This window comes from Cyanistes caeruleus, chromosome 7, assembly GCF_971803275.1.
Source record: "Cyanistes caeruleus chromosome 7, bCyaCae1.hap1.1, whole genome shotgun sequence".
Lineage (NCBI taxonomy): Eukaryota > Metazoa > Chordata > Aves > Passeriformes > Paridae > Cyanistes > Cyanistes caeruleus.
The window spans coordinates 12768631-12782842 of record NC_141707.1 but is presented as its reverse complement, the minus strand read 5'-3'; the positions used below and the strand labels follow the sequence as shown (position 1 = coordinate 12782842).

General features: G+C 40.4%; 1 protein-coding gene across 1 annotated transcript in view; it reads right to left on the bottom strand.

Moving 5' to 3' along the window:
• Positions 1-14212, bottom strand: part of LOC111931945 (uncharacterized) — a 193271-nt gene that overhangs the window by 172380 nt on the left and 6679 nt on the right. The window lies entirely within an intron of this gene.

Here is a 14212-nt window from a genome sequence, read left to right as displayed (position 1 = left end):
ACCAGAAGTACTGTATCTGAAACTAGACTGATCTCATGCCCTTCTTTTGTGGCTTTATTGAGTTCATTTAGTAAAAATAGAGATTTATGCTGTTGCTAAGTGTTTGGGCCTATAATTGCAAACTCAACATGCGAGTTCAATGTATACTTTTTTTCCTGGTTCCTACAAATACTCAAAACTCACACCTTAAGTATCTTTTCATGACATGTGAACTTTGCTCCACTTCCTGCATTAGCCCAGCAGAACTGTCTCAAGCGATAGGACAAAGCTGTAATTTTGATACTGCTCTCCCTTGAGAACAAAGCATTCAAAACTGCTTTTCAAATATGATCCCTTTCTCTGGATTTACTGCTCTGTGTTGCCATGACCATTCACCATAGGCATGTGGTCTTTTTCATTCCAGCTGCACAAAAATAGAATTCCACAGACTGTAAGCTGTGATCCACTGCTAGAGCAGAAGGATAAGGATGCTTTTGTCTGTCTCTATAATGGGCTAATCTATTCCTGGGCAGGTTCCAGAGTGTATTTCCAATAAATTCTCACTATCAAAAATTACCCAGACATATGTAACCCCCAAGGCTACCATTAATTTTTGCTTTTATACAGATTATAGCAGACTAATTATTTGTTCCTCTTGAGGTCCCCACAGACAGGGTGTACCCATCCATTGTTAAAGACAAGCATGTGCCTCTCAAAGAAGAGTATTTACCTCTCAAGCTTTCCTTTCCTTCTTTGTTCTTCTTTTGTCCTCTAACACTCTCAGAAGCTATTGTTATTGGGTACTAATTTAATAAAAATGCAGGAGATTCTGACTGAAATGATAACCACCAAAGCTATTCAATTGTTTTTCTGTGTAATGACTCTGATTGAAATTCTGGTCACAGCAAAGTCGAAGGCAGAATTTTCTTGGCTTCTGTAGGGGACCGGAATTTCATCTAAGGTGAATATTGTTTTTGATTTGGACACAAATATCGTATAACAGTTTCTGATTCACAAGTCTCGTCTAGCATTATACCACATTAAAGAAGCCAAGAAACCGTAATCTAAAGGATATTGTCAAGTGGAGGCAGAACATATATTCATTTCAGGTGCTGTATGCTAAATAGAAATCTCTTTGCTTGGCATGTGACATCTACCAGAGATATTGTTATCAGAGGTGTCCCGTGTGCTGTGGAGATCGTGGCTCTCGAGGCAGAGGAGGCCAGCAACAGAAACACCAACACACCAGGAATGAAAGCAGCAGTGGACAAGGAGAGCAGCACAGGCAATGCCTTGTAAGTGATCTAGAGATACTTCAAAAATACTTGAATTCATTTCTAATGCAGCCCTCCCCATAAGCAGGATCCATCCTTTCCAATGGACTCGTCAAACAAAACACATGCAAATAAATCCCAGTTTTACTTTTTATATTCTGCATTTCCCTATGTACCTGTGAGGGAAAATGACAAAAATACTCAAGTGAAAACACCTAGAGCTTTACCAGCTAGTTAGCTCTCACTGTTTCTGTAAACAGGTGAGAGTGACCTCTTTTGAATACACCATTTCCTTGCAGCAGGAAAAGCTATCTTGGTACTGCCCTTTAAAGAAAGGCGTCAAGTGATTTAAAATACGTACATATATATGTGTCTGTATATATGTGCATGTATCTACCTACCTATTTATATATTTAGGTTATGTGTGGGAGCAGAGGAAGGGATTTTTCCTGTTCTAAGCAATTACCTACCCTATCAATATGTATATATTTCAGCACTTACTTTTTTTTCTCCCCATGAAGCCAGACCTTGAATATACATGTTTATTTTTAAGTAATTGCAAATTATCTATGAAATGTTAAATAGGATAATGAACTCATTAGGCATTAATTGCTAAGGCGAGTGGCTCTGGTGCCAGCATGATCTGTGGCAGAGCTCCCACAGTGGGGTATTCCCAAACTAGGGGAAGCTTAGGGGAAGAGAGCCAGCAGGAGCCCGCAGCTGATGGGGCCAGGAGCAATAGCAGCCAAACCTTCAACATGAATAGAAGCAGCCCCTTGGGGAGTAAAACCAGGGCATGGCACAGCAGGGTGGGTGCTGAAGCCCTGGCAGCTCCACCAGGGAGCAGTGGGATCTGCCCAGCAGAAAGGCATGGACTCTCCAAGCTCTGCACAGCTGCCCAGGCCAAAACACACTGCCAGCCAGGGGCCAGAGTGCTGTAAAGGAAAAGAAATGCCTCTATGAGCACACCAGTAACAAAAGAGGGTCTAAGGAGGATTTCCAGCCTTTATGGGATCTGGGGGGAAGCAGTAAAAAAGGATGAGGGGAAAGGACTGAGGTACTTAATGGTACCTTTGTGTTTACCAGTAATGCACTAAATGGAGTGCACGGTCAGTTTGCAGTAGACACCCAGCTGGGTGGGAGCACTGACCTGCTGCAGGGCAGAAAGCTCTGCTGAGAAACCTGGACAGGCTGGATTGATGGTCTGAGGACAATGGTATGAGCTTCAACAAGGCAAAGTGCTGGGTTACAACAACCCCACACAGTGCTACAGGCTGGGGACAGAGCGTCTGGAAAACATTCCAGTGGAAAAAGACCCTGTGGTGCTGGAGAAATCTGGCTAAACATGAGCCAGCCTGTGCTCAGGTGGCCCAAGGAGGCCAGTGGCATCCTGGCTTTTCAAAAATAGTGTGTCCAGCAGGACTAGGGCTGTCACACATGGGAGGGGGCTGCCCAGGCCGCTGGTGGAGCCACCATCCCTGGAGGTATTTAAAAGACAGAGGATGTGGCACTTGGGGACATGATTTAGTGGTGGGTTAATGCTTGGACTCAGTGCTCTTACAGGTTTCTTCTAAGGTAAATAATTCTACAATTTTAAACATGCAGCATAGTTCAAGCAAGGAAAGCAAGCTCTTGGACACGCATTTCTTGTGAGCTACCACAAAACAGAGCGGTCTGGGGGAACTGGGAAGACCAGCGGTTAAGGTGCTCGCACAGGACCCGGCGATGACAGGACATTCCATCATCCTCCTGCTGCTGCTGAAGGATGGTGGCTCCCTTCACATCCTTGGAGGAGTGATAAAACATCTCCGTGGGAGGGGAGGACAATAAGCGCGTGAGGGGATGGTGGGTGACACATCTAATGAAGGCCATTAACGTATCACAGTCAGATTTTCATGGAGCAAGAGAAAAGTCATTAGTCTTTTTGTGTGTGGCAGCTAGCAGAAAGACTGTGGAGCAAAGTCACTTTTCCTCCAGGAATTTAAATTCCCACAGAAGAGATATCTTATCTTAAGGTTCTTTCTTCACTTCTCCACAAAAGACAAGGGGAGCAGTTACAGCAGAACTCATCTGTTTGAGGGTGCAGGTAAAGTGCAGGCACTTGTCAAGTTAGGCATATTATTTTAGGTTAAAATTGCTAAATCTGAAAAGTCTATGTAAATATTTTCCTTTAAAATACGTTTACTTTGTTAAATTCTGAGTTTGGAATTGTTAAATAGGCCAAGAAAAAAAAAGAATTAACAGAAAAAATAATCAGGTCAAGGAGAGCATTCTGTTTGATCCAAAGCCTTTTCTTGGTGAGGATTACTTTAGTGATAGGTATTAACAGCGTGATCTCATCAAATTTAGAAGAAAATCGTTAAGGTTTGTTGAAATTTACTTTGTGTAGTTCTAGTGGCAGAAAGCATTTATTTCACCAGAAATCTTATGCATATTTGGGATCCTATCCTTGCAGACAATGGTTGGGTCAATAACAAATATTTTGTTAATTCTTGCTTCTTTTGCAAAGTTTTACCTAGCAACTTACTTTTTACTTATCAGTTTCTGTGACCAAAATAGTCTTTTAAACATTTTTAATACCACAAAGAACAATTTTAATAATTAGCTGCTTAACAACCATGTTAAAATAAATTTTATTTTGAGTAACTTTAAAGGTAGTGTCTTTCTATTAGATAATACCTTTCTTTTCTGAGTATTTCATAACGTAAGGGAATTAAATGACCAGCCTCTGACTTGAAATCTCAGATATCCTGAAGCCATACTTTCTGCTTCATCTGTGTCATGAAATCACATCAACCAGGGAAGATCCCTGACAACTCAGAGGGGTGCAGGATTTGCACTTTGCTGTAGCCATTCAAAGCACGACAAACGGAGTCAGCTTGTGAACATCAGAAATGGGCTGTTATTAAACAAGGATGGTAAATTCAATCATATTCACATGAGTATACAGCATCCCAGTGCCTTAGAGATGTCTGCTGTAAATACAGCTTTTTTTTCATTTTCTATAAGAAAATGTATTCAATAATATGGGCAATTCATTTATTGATTGATTTATTTTATTTTTTTTGTGTATGTGTATGTGAAATTAATATCAGTGCTTGGGTATTATCTTTTATAAACAAACTGTAATAGCAGACTGAAAGGGAGCTGCCATGGAATTCAGGCTGGATGGCTTAATCTTAATTTCACCCTTTTGTAAAGCAGTAGTTAAATACAAATCCTTGGTGTACAAGAGAGCACTCAGGATTTGGAATTCCACATCACTTCCAGTGCCAGGGATAGTTTTAGGTGCCTCTTCTGTCCCAAACTACCTTAGCCAAGTTCATCTTAAGAGATATTTTACCTCAAAACTCTGGGAAATGAAAGCACTGCTGAACAAGATCTAATGCTCTCCTCTCACCATTTCCTTCCTGTCCTAGGAATGCTTCAATCCCACATATTAGCACACACATTATATAAAATACCAAACCAATCCTATTGTACCATATGTATTCATCCTCATTTGGCCTATAAGATACCTCAAAACACATAAACAATTCTGCTCACTCCTTCTGATGGTTAGTGTATCTTAAGGAAATATATTGGGCACATGCTCTAGACACTTCAGCATTAAAAATGCTTTTTCATGGTTTCCAGAAGTCAGAGTGAGAAAGTGACACTGTTATGACGATCAGTATTAAGAACAATACATTTAAATACACAAAGTATTCCAATCAGAGAATTACACATATTAATTCTTAGGATAAGTACTATACAGATTTAATTTAAAAAAGATTAAGGAACTGCAGTCCAATTATTTCTGAAATTACATTCTGCTAATCCAGACTGCAGGAAATCTCTTTGTTTGCTGGTCAGAACATGTTTGACCAGGCAGGTTGTGAGGTGTATTAGTTTTTCCTTGAAGGCAAGGGGATATTGCTTTTCTTATGCTCAGAGCACGAGACTGACCACGTTTTCACTTTGCATTCAGTTTGCTCTGCTCTGCAAAAATTCTGAAAACAAATATCCCTCATACAAACATGAAGAGGCAGATACTTTATTGACTTGTATCACTCATTTCTTATCTAATGCAGATTCACTAAAAAGAGAAAGAAATGTTAACTTTTTCTAAGAACTGCTGAGAAGTTGATTATTTTCTAAAACCCTAAATGAGTCTATTCAAAACGGGGCTCAGAATCTAGAGATACAGGAATGCAGATAGCAAATTTTTTGTAGTTGATGGATTATCTAACCCAATAGTCCCGGGGAAGAATTAACTACAAAGAATAGACAGTTTTTCCTCAAGGATTTTTTTTTTTTTCCTCCCAAGGAATTAATACAGTTCTTCAAAAATACCAAAAAACTGAAAATAGCAGTAGCAACAAAAATTAAAATACATTTTGTAGGAACAGACTTGTTTTCCTAGACCTCTTTTTCACAAGCAAAGTGCTATCAGCTGGCAGTGTTACTGAATGTAAGTATGAGTAGCTGAAAGTGACCTCAGCCATACAATCTGCTCGCAGAAAAATGAAAAAAAAATATTCCCTTCCATCTTGCTGTCTTCCCTTAATGTAGAACTGGAGGGACATGTATTAAATACCACTCTCTAGTGACTGGCAGAAAGAATATTAATATACCAGCAGAGAGGGTATTGCTGCCACGGTTTGGGGTCCTTTGTAACAAGAAAATCAGCTGCAAATGATAACACTTGCGAGGAAGGAGATAGCAGCCAGCCTGTCCCATCTAATTCCCCATATGTTCCTGTAAATGTTTCTCCTTCACTTTTTAGTGCATTTATTCATGTCTGCAAAGGCTGGCCATGGTCAAGTCCCATCCACACTGCTGATGACTGCAAGGCTCAGAGGGAATGGGTCCTCTGGCTCTAGACATCCTCTAACACTGGGAAGAGATCCTTCAAGAAGAGGCCAAAAAAGGAGGACATAGAAATGTTTTAATTATAAAGCTCTAAAAATGTTTTGTTTGTAACACTTCCATTCTCTCACAGTGCCTGCACTCAGCTTGCTCATAAAATTGTCAACAAGACAACATCTGCATTTCCCTTTATTCCTCCAAGTCAGTTATAGCAGTAATAGCTCCGTCTGCCATCATCTCCAAAACTGATTAGGAAAAGAGATTACAGAAGCATCATGTAAGTTACTGTTCCATGCAGCTGATAGCCTATAATTTCTAAGAAAGGATTGCTCTCAGCTCAGTCTTTGAAGGAATGAGCTTGAAATAAATATAGACCCATTGAAGAATGTATAATCTTGCTTTGAAGAAGGAAAAAAAGGTGGAGGAAATACTATCACCCCTAAAAGGAGTCTTAAACTGTCTGGAATAAAGTGTTTTGAATGAAAGACTTGAGCTGGTAAACATAGTGAAAAGGGCAGAGAGCAGAGCTCTACCTTTCTTGGGAAGACAATTTCATAGGGAAGATAAAGACTGGAAGCTGCTTTAGTCCACTCTAAGTGTTGCATCCTGCAGAGGGCTCGGAATATAAGCATGATCCTAACAATGTGAAACCTATACAAGACACCAGCTTACAAAATTATCTTAATAGGTGATTCACAGGTTTCAAAAGGAGCTTGTCTTACTAGGGAGGCAGCATTCCAACCAGCACTTCAGCTCCCTGCTGCATCCATTGGGTGGGAAATGAGCAAGAATGATTATTCCAGCATTGCCATTTGTATCTCTGCAGCAAAGCTTGTATCAGCACTTACCTTGCAGAACCAGGATTTGGAAGAGTTTTATTACCACAACAGCAAAAAGTTTTTTTTCAGGGTTATATTTGATTCATACAGCCTGTGTGTGAGAGAAATCCTTTTTTCACAAGTTTGGAAGATGCAAAACTGACTTCATTTTAGGTTATGGATATAAATATTAAATAATTGGACATTTACTGGTTGTGGAGATTGCCACATTGCTGTAAATCACTACTGACTTCATAAATGAATTTGTGCAGTAGTCAAGTTACTACCATGGTCTAAATCAATGTTGGTATAAATTAAACCAATAGATATTTATATTAGCATCATGCTCTGGAATCCAGTATGACTTAATCAATAAATAGGGTTGTGATTTGTGCCAGGTGGCTAAAGAACAGAGACACTTTCTGGCCTAAACATTTCACTACACAAAATGAAAAGAATTTACCAACTAGTCTATAATTAGCTGCTTGGTTGAATATTTTTTTAACCCAGGTAGGAATTACCTAATTGCTACCACAGCACAGGCAGCTCTGTCACAGGTATTTGCCCTTACCCGCCATTGTTCAAGCAGGTATAGCCAAAATATTAATCTCCTGACTTTAAGAAAAGTAAAGACAAAAACCAAGCAAAGTACAGGTCTTTTACAGTTTCTACATCTTTTCAAATTACACTGAAAGCTTTGTTTAGGATACAGCTCACATACATGTCAATATATATTTCCCTGCGTGAAAACCCAGCAATGAGTTTATCTGTCCTTGTAGTTATTCTTTCCAAATTCATATCTACTTCCACAGAAACCCCTCCAAAAGACACAGCTTTGAGAATGTAGGTGCTAATTTAAACATGTGCCACGCCATGATGCTAATTAAGCTCCAAAATGTAATTTTTCATGAAAAAGGTATTCACAGTTATTGACCATTTCAAGTCACTGCCAAATCCCCAAAGTGATCAATTTAAAATAATAATGAAAGTATCTGCCAAAATTGGGGACTGGAGGCGAAATATATTTAGAATGTACAGAATAAGGAGCAAAGACATAATTTCCATGATTTATTTGCTCTGTAACAGTACCTATGAGTACCACGACAGTCCTTGCCCCAAGCATTGAGCAATTACAGTGCTATTAAAGCAAAATGCATTTAGTAGGTGACACAAATCAGGCCTACATGGGGAGCACATTGGACCCTTAAAGTACTGTTAAAATACTTCTCAAAATACCCCTTGAGCCACAAGGAAAGGCAGTCCTCCCTCAAATCCTACCCATTCACAGCATGAAGCCCTGGAAAATGTACAGGAATAAAGTCTTGGACTTGATCTGTTCAACATTTTCCTAAAGCTCATACCAGCTTGTCGTGTGCTTCTGATGAGACTGCTTTATCTTTTTAAGCCACACAATCTTTTATTTATTAAACCACAACCCATATTGCCACCCTTTAATTTTCCTTTTGACACTAGACCTTCACACTCCTGACCATTTCTTTTCTGGAACAACCTTTCATCACTTTTGTTACCTTTCTAAGAGAGGACATTCTTTCCCTTCACATCTTCTGCAGGCAGTCTTCATGCATGTTTTTTAAGCAGATTCATGTAATCTTAGTAGTGTATCAGCCATTCACTGGCATCTCTGACAGCCTGTGAATTTACTGGGCACAGTCTGGTCTGAGACTGGCAGAAAAAAATATGTGAAAACCATTTGCACAATTTAATACCCAGCACATTCAATGCTACATTCGATAACAAGCGGTGGCTTCTAACACTCCATGGGGGGAAAGATGCCAAAACCTGGGGACGCATTTTGGGCACAGTGAGGGACGCTGAGCATTTTGCTCCAGCCCTGTGTTTGTGTCAGGGATCATTTGTGTCTGGTGAACAAGTGTCTTGCAAAGTCATTGATGAGTCAGCCTTAATCACACGTTCAGCTGGCCGCGGTCCTGAGGATATTTGGGAATTCACTGAAACGTTTTCTATGGACTCCCGCTGCTGTTACTAAAGAGTCCCACTGCTGGCAGTGTCCAGCTAATGCTTCATGCTGACAGACATTCTTGCTCTCAGCCAAGGGTGAACTGTTCAGTTTCTGCCTAGGAAAATTTCTTGGCCCATTCCTTCTGTAAAGAGATCTTTTCTTGTTACTTTTGCTTTCCCACATGACCTTGAAGTCTTGCTTAATATTCTGTTTATTTTCTGTTTCCTTCACTGGCCAAAGGAATAAGCCTAAGAAGAGTGATTTTTTTTTTTTTTAACCAGTGTTTCTGTCATCCCAGCCACATCCCTTGCCTGCATAAATCACTGCACTTGAGAGATACTTTCTTTGACTCTCTGGAGATTCTTCCATTCTGAATTAGATATTTTTCTCTGTTAAACCTTTCCTAATACAAATTCTAAATTTACTTCAGTGCTTTATTTTCACAAGCACTTATTTTTTGTTTCTTCTTGGTAATGCCCTTTATTGCATTTCCATCTAAAAATCAGTGCATGTTATAGAACTTTTCTAAATCTGACCTTTATCTGGAGCTTGAATACCATCAGTAATTAGGAACTGAAATTGTTTTATTGGGATAAACAAAAGATTGACTCTGCATAACCTGACTTTCCTTTTTTCCCTCTTTCAGTCTGCCACATTTAAGTGAAATTACTAATCTATACCATGAACAGACACTTGTCTGTGTGTCATTTTGGCTTTCCTTTTTCCCACCACTTTCTCCAAGAGTCTGTGTTTTCTTTGTATTGTCTGTGTCATTTGACAGTCAAGCTGCTTGTTTATCTGGTAAGATGGTATAAACTGTCTAAATTTATGTGTGTGCTGAAGAGCAATCATGCACTTTTTCCAGAGCAATATTAAAAAGCACTAGTAGGAGTACTCACTCACCCTAAACTCCCACTGTTCATCCAGGACAATAAATTTTAACTGTACGCAATATTTTATTTTTTTTTAAAGGGTAGGAGCACAATCTAATGTAAGACATAGACTATCTATTGTCATTGTTACTGTCTAAAATCAATATATGCTTCATGGATGCTAAAGAGAAATCAGAAGAATCTTTATGATTTGGAAGGGTCATTTAAAATGAACATTTGCATGATAATTTGCTGGTTGCTGTCCCATACTAGCTTCAGAAAAGATTCTTCTCATTAATGAACTGGTAAGAACAGAAATGACACAAACATTGCAGGGATCTTGTCCTGATATATTATATTATTTTTTGACTCTGGCTACAGTTTGCCAGTTAATGTGTTTTCCCTATGCAAGCAGGAACGCTAAAGATGCAGTGTCCCTCACAGACCCCAGTGCAATACATGCAATATTTCTGCAGCCTGCAATGCAGATGGTAAAGCTTGTAGATATGGTTTCTGGGGATAAAAAACAACCCAAAGAAAGAGATGGGGAATGCTGGGTGAATTACCTGCCATGAGTCAGCAGCTAACCAGGCCAGCAAAATAACAATGCTTTGGGCTGCACCGAAAGCAAATGGAATAAAGGCATTGGGGCTCTATGAGATGATTCAGGCTGCTTGTGCTTGGGAATAAGGCTGCCTGCTCTCCCAGCTGAGGGATAAGCAATAATACAAAGAAGTCTAATGGAGCCTTGCCAAAACTCATCTTTCTAAATGGCAACCTGAAAGCTCACTTCACATGAAAATCAATATATCACTGTTCAAGATGAAATACAGTCAATTATCAAACAAACAGAGACACTTTCTTTGAACATAGGGTATTGTGCTTAAGGAAAATAGAGAAATAATCTTGCAAGAATATCATATGCTAAGGCTAGAGAACGTTTAACCTTTGAAAAAATAATTAACAAACAGGCCAAACTACCAGTCAGCATATATTAGCAAACAAAAGCACATCATCAGGCAAGAAGGAAATGTCAGCATTTAGAGATAATAAAAACTGAGAAAGGTCTTGGCCTGAGGTACAAACCCTGTGATGCTCAATATATTGCTGAGATATTTGACCCAACAGCCTTCTGCTTGTAGGGCTCCAGACAAAGAAGAGTCTCCTTTATTCAACATGGTATTTCTATATTTCTGAGCTGCATTTCTGAATATCTGTGTATTCAGAAATTCAGATATTTGTATTCTGAATATTTGTATTTCTGAACTGTGTTTCTTCTTATTCAGAAATTCTTATTCTCCTCCTGAAAGTATGTAAAATGTAAAAATGCACCATGGTTCACACCAACTATATTGTTTGCCACATTGGTCCAAACAGGAGGCTGTTCAGACCTTTTCTTAATTGTGGGGATGCTTGTCTAATTCAGTCTGTGACTGGTCTCTTGCTTGTGTTGCCTGTCCATGAGAAGAATTGGCAATGGCTTGATATTTTTAACTCAAAAAAATTAAATTATGTTCCCTATTAGACCTTTCCCTGCCAGGCTGAAGCCCTTTGCTGATAAGAAACCCTTCCACTTCCAGAAGAAGTGCTGCAGATGAGCCCCCCAGGGTACTGAGCGGTGCCTCTATTGATAAAAATCTCCCTCAGTCTACCCCACATTTAACTTGTCTCTTTTCAGGCTTTCATCCCATAAGATCCTGCTCTGATCAGCTTGTCCTGCCATCAGTTTCTGTGCCCTGCTCATGGTGAAAAAGCTTTCACAGCAAAAAGCTCCTGCACTGCAGCTCAGCAGAACGATCTTCAAAGTTATCCACCCCTTCTTCTACAATGATCTCTCCCTTTTTATGGTCAGTGCTGCTGTCAGTCCTCAGCCAGGCCTGGGACACATCAGAGGATGGCCAGGAGAGAAGCACAGGCTGCTTGCCATGTACTTGAGCAGGGATGTATCCAGGAGGAGAGCAGGAAGCCAGCATAAAGGAGAGGAGCACGGAAGACAGTGATCCAAGGATGCACTAGGTGGAAATTCTTCCAAAAAACTATAATGTTCTCAGAGATAAAGAGTTGCACAGGATTCTGAGGCATATCCTGGTGTTAAAACCTCTAGCTTTCATTGCTGGAAACACAAATCCATGGGCAATTTCTGGCCATTCTCAACCCAGTTCTTGAGGAACCTCCCAAGACCTCCAGAAAGGGAAGCAGCTCCACCCACCCCCAGACCGTGTTCCCCACCTTGGCTGCTCTGGGCAGGAGCCACTGGGAATGGTGTCCTGTACAGCCACCAGAATGGGAACCAGCTCCTTTAGAAATCCAAGCCACCACAAAACCACCCCCCTCCCAGTTTTCCTTTTGTTTCTGCTATTGTAAGGTAAGAATCAGAGATAGATGATTTTCTTGGATTCCAGCAAAAAGCCCTCTGATGACACATTCCTATATCTCCCAGACCTCAGATGTTTCTGGTAAATACATTTTGGGTTTGCTTCTAATAGGAAAATCTAACCGCTCTTAAGGCTTTGAAGGCAGAGGTGAACTGTGTCAAGCTTTATTGTGATTTATAGATAATTCTATTCAGTTTTATCACTGTCTGGTTAGATGGCGCTGCAGTACGTGACAGCCTGGCATGAAATTTTCCCTCACCCTCTAGGTAAGTCCAACCCCTTTTTTTTTCCTCTTATAGATTACAGGTGGGAAAGACAGAAAATGTAAAATTACTGGGAGCTTAGCACTAAAAAATAATGATCCATTATAGTGACATCTTTAACTGCTTCTATCTGCCTATTATGAAACTCAAAAATGCATTTGGACAAAGATGTCTGACATAATTCAGGGCATGTGGAGAGGCTGGAATAATGAGGAGCTGCACCATGAACACACACACACACAAAAGATTTCACCTTTAATTATCTCTGAGGGAGGAGGCAAACTCAGAATTGGTATTTGCTGTTGTATGCAAGTATTTCATATCTCCTTGAAGACTCAGATTTCAAAATAAATTAATAAATAAATAGGAAAAAACCCCTTATGAGCACTGGCTTAGTGAAATTCTTTTTAAGACATTTAAGTTTGTTTTCAATTAAGCATGAACACAGCCCCAGTGAGTGTCAAAGGTCCATGGGGAACATTCACAGCCCTGCAGGGCCTGTGCCTTTCTTCTAAGAAGAAAGTCTCTAGAGAAGGTTCTACAGAGAGCTCTTACAAAAAGACCATTGACCTCAGATATACTTCTACCCAATGGAAAAGTCTGGCCATACATCCTGAAGTAGAAAACAGTAGAATGAGTGCATCACATCAGTATTCAGCTTTCTAATGTCTTTTTCAGAAGTTAGTACTTTAAGCTGTACGAACAACAGGAAGAAATAGTCCGTAATGTTTTTAAACTGTCACCCTCACTCTTCTGGTGCATTCAGCCATTTATATTTCTCTACATTCTAAGAGCTAATCAAATTTGGCCAAAAATGGATTTGACAGAAAGCATTTACCCTGATAAGACCCATTTAGCGATGAAACAACATAGTTGCTATGTAGTTAGAACACCCTTGCTCAGAATGTCCTTTTCACTCTTGTCCTCTTGGTATTTTCCCCTCAAGCATTTGCTCTTGCCTTTATGTGCCCGTAACAGACCTGGCTCACTCCTGAGTCACAAATTTCCTTCTGTCTGTGCCTCTCTCGTTTTTCTCTGGCTTTACCACAATCTCTTTATTTTGTCTCTGCAGTGTCGTTTAGCTTTCTTTGCTCTCCTTTTTCATCTCATTTCTTATTTCAGAAAAAGCTTCTCTCAAAATCCTTGTTGTCTTTTTCACAACATATCAATCTTCCCTTCACTTTCTCCTCTCCAGGTCTGTCTACCTCCACACGCCCCCTGGTATTTTTATGAAACATTCACACGTGAGCTTCAGAAAGGCAGCGAGCAGAGCATCCCTGAGGAGGAGGAGGAGGAGGAGTGGAGGCCCTGGCTGGGATCCAGAGGGGTCTCAGCCCTCCTGGGAAATCGGTTTGGCTATTTGTTTTGTACCACACCTCCCCTCAAGTGCCCTCTTTTCTGCCTGTGTGCTGCAGTATGTGCCTATGTGCACATACTTTGTTTTACCTGCCTCAGGGACGTGCTCCTGATAGAAACCCCCTGCAGATGCACCCCGGCACTGAGCTGGGAGCCCCCTCTGAACGACTGCCCCGGCCCCTCTGCGGCAGAGCTGCTGTGAAGGGACACCAGCTACCACTCCTCAGCCACCAGGACACAGCACCGGGGCTGTGGAGTGACAGAGACTCGTGTGCAACCTGCTGAGAGTAAAAATAGCTATCACCAAGAGCAAAAGGATCTATGTTATATATGCTGTACCAAACTTATCCAGAGAGCAACAGCCTTTATGTCAGGCCTGATCCTCAGTCTTCCTCTAGTTACATTTTTATGGTCAGAAACAACTGAATCAACTCAAAATAGTG